This window comes from Zosterops lateralis, assembly GCF_965231275.1.
Source record: "Zosterops lateralis genome assembly, contig: HAP1_HAP1_SCAFFOLD_49, whole genome shotgun sequence".
Taxonomy (NCBI): Eukaryota; Metazoa; Chordata; class Aves; order Passeriformes; family Zosteropidae; genus Zosterops; species Zosterops lateralis.
The window spans coordinates 134,257-140,934 of record NW_028154614.1 but is presented as its reverse complement, the minus strand read 5'-3'; positions in this window follow the sequence as shown (position 1 = coordinate 140,934).

Genomic DNA, 6,678 nt, shown 5'->3' with positions numbered 1-6,678 from the left:
GTTTTCGAATCGCAGTGTTCCGTTCTAATAATTCACAGCATTGGCTCAGATTTTCACAACCCCTCGAACTCTTCGCAAGTGTGTTGATGAAGCAGCAGGAGATAATCAATGGCCGCCCTGTTTTGCAGGGTGGCCTGCCTCGTTATTTTCTCCTCTGCAAGGAGGTCCGATAGCGCGTTAGACGTCAAATTCGCTTGTTTTGCCACCCAACACTCCAATTTGGCCAATTCCCCCATGTTTTTTGCAATTGAAACCCAGGGCAGAAAAATCGTGACGGCCGTAGCCTTGGCCCTGGACCAATGCAATATCTCCGATTCACAATCAGGGTGGAGGTTTGCCAGGCCTCTCTTTTTGATTGGTGCATGCTGAGTAGAATTTTTCTTGATCCAATGAATAATTTGAGTTTTGTTGGGGGTAAACAGCCCTAACCGCCCGAGTGTACATGGGCCTCCGTACACAAGAGAGGGGATGCCGCTGTAAGCCCTATCTCCACAAATCAAAAACGTTTTCGGGGGAAGTGCAAGGGGTTGGGTGCTGGAGATTGTTGCTACGTGGGCCAGGGCAGAGCACCACCAACTGGCCCACGTAGTTATCTGATACCTGCTTGATTTCGCGATAGTGCTTTCGGACGTTGGCCGCGGGCTGGAAGGAAAAGTGGATGCAAAAGGTTGCAGGGGAAGACCCCAGGAGATCCAGCTCCTGGGGTTCTTGGGTAACGACAGGGAGGTGGGAGGTCCACTCCTTCCAGAGCGCCAAGGGATTTTTGATTAGATGGGAATCGTGGCCTATTTCCTTCCAATGATTAACCTGGATGGGCTTACGATTATAACTTGCTCTGAACCGCAAGAGTTGAGGGGGGAACTCACTCTCTACGGACGGGATCCCCACGAGGCACGATGACAGGGGATCTCCTGCTGAGGCGGAGGACAGACAGATATGGTCCTGCTTTAGAGACTTGGCCAAGGTCCTCCATACGTTTGCCTTGGGCTGGGGGACCATCCAGGTGGTCGCTGGTCCCGCGAGGCTGGCTAGGAGCATCATCCAGATGGCAATGATGATGCTTGGGGGCCATCCTCTAGCGAAGGATCGGGTGGTCTGGTCCGCGGCTTCCCTGGGGGGAGAACTAAGAACACATACTTTAAGTCAATTAAAGAGCCACTCCAGGGTTCCTGGTTCGGGATCATTGACAGAAACTGAAAAAGGGAAGGAGTCTTCCTCCTCTCCCTCGGGGGGAAACATCCAGTGGGGCAAGGTAACTGCAGCTGTAATTTCTGCCCCTCTTGCCGGATCGTCTTTCTGTTTACTGCCCTCGGTACCGGACCTCTTCCTCCTTCTCCAGGAGGCAACTGTCACTTGAGCCGGCCTGGAACCCTCCTTGGAAACCTTGGGGACATAAGGTCTCACATTGCGGGATGGAACCCACCGAAGTCCGGTGTCAGTGGAGACGCAGGCGTACCCGCGTCCCCAGGTAATTAAATCGTGAGGTCCTAATGTTCTCAAGGTTTCTGGATCCCTGACGAGGACTTTTGGCCTTTCGTGGGGCGCTAACTGTGCACTCCCACGAAAGTGCCTCGTCACTGGCGGGTTCATGGTCTCGAAGGAACAGTTTAGAAAATTGATTGTAAAGAGGGCCCGGGACAACCTGATAGATGGAGGTTCGTTTCTTAGGATGCTAGACTGCTGGCTAAGGACCCTCTTGATGTTTTGATGGGTCCTTTCCACAATTGCTTGGCCCGTTGAGGAATAAGGGATGCCAGTCTTGTGACTTATTCCCCACTGCTGTAGGAAGCTACAGAACTCCCTGGACGTGTACGCTGGGCCGTTATCAGTCTTTAGAGACTTGGGGATGCCCATGAAGGAGAAAGCGTGTATCAGATGCCGAATGGCATCCGCCGATTTCTCCCCTGTGTGGGCAGAGGCGTACACGGCTCCCGAAAAGGTGTCCACCGTGACGTGCACAAACTTCTGCCTCCCGAAGGGGGCATAGTGTGTGACGTCACTTTGCCACACCTCACAACTCGACAACCCTCGGGGGTTAACCCCCGTGGCCATCGAAGGGACTGAATTTCGGTGGCAAGTGGGACAAGAGGCCACAATCGCCTTGGCCTGGTCACGGGTAAGGTGGAATTCCCGGACCAAACCTGGGGCGTTCTGGTGATGGAGTTGGTGGCTGAGCTTTGCCTGCTCAAAGGTGTTAGGCAATGGAATCACCTCCACAGGGGCAGCAAGGGCATCTGCCCTTCTGTTTCCCTCGGCGATGACTCCTGGCAGGTCCGTGTGTGATCTGATGTGCATCACATAAAATGGCTGCTTTCGGTGGGAGATCAGTTTTACAAGTTTCGAAAGCAGCTCGAACAGGGCAAGGTTGTCCACCTCTTGCAGTATGGAGTTCTCCGCTCTGGATACTACCCCAGCTACGTATGCCGAATCTGTTACAATGTTAATAGGTTCAGAGAACCTCTCAAACGCCCTGACGACTGCGGCCAACTCAGCAACTTGAGGCGATCCCTTCACCTCCGCAACATCTGACTCCCACTGCTGAGTTTCTGGATTCCTCCAAGTCATGACCGACTTGTGAGTCCTCCCGGACGCGTCAGTGAAAACTGTCAAGGCATCGAGGGGTTTTTTACTCTGAATTGATTTTAATTCCAATTGGAATGTAGAATCCGAATTAAAAATTTTGTGGGCAGGCCGAGTTATTGAAATTTGCCCAGAGTAACTGTCCAGCGCGAATTGGAGTGACTCATTCTCCATAAGAAGGTGTTCCAACATTGCCTTTGTAATTTGGCCCGATGATAGCCTAATTGGCATGTGAATGCACTCGAAATCACAGCCGGCTAGGTCCCGAATTCGGAGCCTAGCCTTCCGGATAAGGTCAGCCATCAACTCCTGTGGCCTTGTCATCCGTTTGGACCGGTGATGGCCTAGGAAGACCCACTCGATGACGAGGAGCGGGTCGTTGCCATCACGGTCCCTCTTAGGGAGTTTCTGGATGACATTGTCCCACTGAAATATCAGTCCCTGGAGGTGGGGCAGCCTTCCGAAGATTGCGAATCGGAAGGGCAGGTCAGGTCTGCACCTGTGGGCCTGCCTGGTGGACATTGCCTCCTGAACCTTTTCCAGAGCCTGTTCCGCCTCTGGGGTAAGGGACCTAGGGGAACTGAGCCCCTCTTCTCCCCCTTTCAGTAAACTGAAAAGGGGGGCCAGGTCCTCCGTAGAGAGACCCAGCCAAGGCCTCACCCAATTTAACGTCCCACACAGCTGTTGGACATCCGCCAATGTCTCAATTTTGGTTCTTATTTCCAATTGCTGCGGCACAATGGTCCGCTGACTGATGACGAGTCCCAGGTACCTCCAGGGGGGCATCTTCTGAATCTTATTTTCCTGTAACTCGAACCCTGCAGCAGCCAGTGAAGCCACTGTAAGGTCAAGCACGTGGGCCAGCAGGTCGTCGGTGGGAGCGCACACCAAGACGTCATCCATGTAATGATGAATGACGGCTTGGTGCGTGGCTGCACACACAGGAGCGAGCAAGGAAGAGACGTACCACTGGCAAATAACTGGAGAGTTCTTCATTCCTTGGGGTAAAACCCGCCAGTGATACCTCTTCCTCGGGGCTTCTCGGTTAGTGGTAGGAACCGAGAAGGCAAATCGTGGGGCATCGTCCGGATGCAGCGGAATTTGAAAGAAACAATCTTTTATATCTATGACGGCCAATTTCCAATTTTGGGGGAGCATGGTCGGGGAAGGCATCCCTGGTTGAAGTGACCCCATATCTTCAATCACTTCATTAATTTTTCTGAGGTCGTGGAGGAGCCGCCATCTGGTCTTGTCTGATTTTTGAATGACAAAGACCGGGGAGTTCCACGGAGAGGTGGACTCCACTATGTGGCCTTTGGCCAGCTGCTCTCCCACGAGCTCGTTGAGCGCCTTTAATTTCTGTTGAGACAGTGGCCATTGCTCTACCCAGACTGGTTCGTTAGACAGCCAATTCAGCTTCAAGGTAGGGCGCTCGTCGATGGCCACTGTGTTAACCTTGGGGGGGTCTGGAAAGCCAATTGTGACCCCCCACTGCTGCATGAGGTCTCTACTCCACAGGGGTGTCTCGTAGTTCAAAACAAACGGGCGTAGTGAAGCCAATTGCCCGTTTGGCCCCTCAATTTGGACCACGTCCTTCGATTGTTTCGCCAATTGAAGCCCGCCTACACCCGAGACGTGCTTTCCCACGGATTGCAGTTCCCAACGTGACGGCCACAAACTCTCCGGTATGACCGTCACATCCGCCCCCGTGTCCCAGACCCCTTTGATGTTTTTACTGTCCCCACCCACACTGATCCTGCATGTGTCTGTTGGTTTGCTGCGCGTGATCTTCCTTACCGAAAGGATGCTCATTTCTTCATCTTCGGTGCAGCTCATCCCCGTTGTCTCATTTTCGTCCCCTATTTCCTGGCAGATGGCGAGAAGGGGTTCTGGGATGAGCTGCGCGATAACTTGGCCTTTCGGTAGGAATGTGGGTGGGTGGTCTGTGTGCAGCCACAATTCGAACCTCCTGGGGTCGGTGGTGATGACCCCGGGGGCTATGTGTATGTCAGGTGGTGTATGTTTACAGTCTCCCACCACGGCAAATTTGCATCCTATTTCGTCCCAGGAGCCCCTGTCCTTCGAGACCACGACTGTGTGCCAATCGCGATCCCGCAAGTGAAGAGGCTGCGCCAACTTGAGCCTAAAGGGCTCATACCTTGAGTCGGTCGTCAGGGTTCCCTCGGGTTCCCGGACGAAGGTCTTAGTTTCCGGCTCGGCGTCCTGGAGAGGAGCTCTTTCGGTCTCAGCAAGTTGAAGTGTCATGTCCGGTATTTCAGTCATTGTAGGTGTCTCAGTCATGCAGGGCACAACCATCCTTCTGTGGAGGGCAGAAACAGAAAGATCATTATTTTCATGAACGTCACCCTTCCCGGCAGTGTTGCCCTCCCTGTTGGTATCCGCACGCCGGGGGGCGCCGCGCTCCTCATCTAGTTTTTTGAGGAGGGACGTCCTCCCTTCCCACCTCCCCCCTTTTTCAAAAATGTTTGGAACTGTGCCCTTTGAGGGCATTGGCTAGACCAATGCCCTTTCTGGCCGCACAGAAAGCACGGGCGATTGTCCGGTGGTTTCTTAGATGTTCTTGGCGTCTTGGGCGTTTTTTGTTCTTCCTTCTGCGAGACTGCGGCGACTCGGGGACCAGACGGCCTCTTCTGTAGGGTCCGTGGTTTTCCAGCGGCGACTCTAGCACTGACGGCCTTGAGCATCTCATCTAGGGTGGGCTGCTCCCCAGGTAACTTCGGGATCCTGAGGATGGCCTCGCGACACTCCTCGTTAGCATTTTTGAATGCCATCTCCTCGAGGAGGTCTTCCCTCGCACCCACCCTATTGACCTTTTGCTCAATAGCCGCCGTCAGCCGCTCGACAAAAGCCACAAACGGTTCCGCCGGACCCTGGAAAATCTCACTATAGGATGTTAGAGGTCCCGTGGGCCGCATCTCACAGAAGGCTTGCACCGCTTTTTCCTTGATTACCGTCAGCACCCCCTCTGGTATGTTTTCTGCCTGATCGGAAGCAGATTTCCAATCACCCTCCCCCATCAGGTGTTCTAAGGTGATGGGGTCCCCACCGTTATCCGTGGCAGTTATCGGATCTCTTAACAAGCTAGGGAGTGCTCGTCCTAGCAGGTCTTTCCAAGTGCCCTGCCAGAGCTTGTACTCTGTTTTATTATTGAGGCACCGGAAGAGCTGCTTAAGATCCCAAGGGACGACCACATGCCCCGCAAGTGTTGACTCCAACATGCCCTGGAAGTACGGACTCTCTCGTCCGTACTCCTTCAGGGTTTTCATGAGATCCTTGATAGCCGCCTGCGGAAACGGTCTCCAAGTGGCTGCCCCACCCCGGCCGCGATAGGTGACAGGGGCGACCATGGGAAGACCACTTGGTTCGGGGCTTCCGGTTTCCAGGCCCTCCCCCTCCGGGCTCCAACCGTGGGAACCGGAAGGGTAGGCGTGGGAACCGGAAGAGGGGCGGGACCAGTCGGTGGGCGGTGCTGAGGGAAGGGGCGTGTTTTCTGTGGGCGGAGAGTGGGCGGAGTAGGAAGGTGGGGAAATGGGAGGAGAAAGGGGAGGAAACTCTTTGTGGGAAAGGGGAGGAGTATCTAAAAAGGGGTTGGTGTTCCTAGATGATGTCCTGAGGGTGGAGGGACGAGGGTGGGAGGGGAAAAACGAAGAGAGGGACGACGAGCGGGCAAGGCGCCCGCCGCCATTTTGTGGAGAGGGGTTCAGGGCGCCATTTTGGACACCAGGGGAATCCGGCTCTGCAAAGGAAAATCTAACACGAGGCTTAGGGGACATCTGGGGTAGGTAAGATGTCGTTACCGGCGGGGTACACCGGCTCCGAGAGTCCTGAGCCGTCTGGCCGGGACAGCCCAGGCGGGGGGATTTGCCGTCCCTCAAGGGGCCGGGGCTAGAGGACCCCTTGAGGATTCCTGGCCGGGGAGAGGGAGGACGGGCAGGGGGATTAGGACGGGAAGAACATAAACTTGTCAACGAACCCCGGGAGCTCCCTTTCTGCATTCCCTCTAAACTATTACATGCAGCTCGTAGCTGTCGAACCCAATAAAGGAATTTAAGTGCATTTTTGTCGCCCGACTTGGCC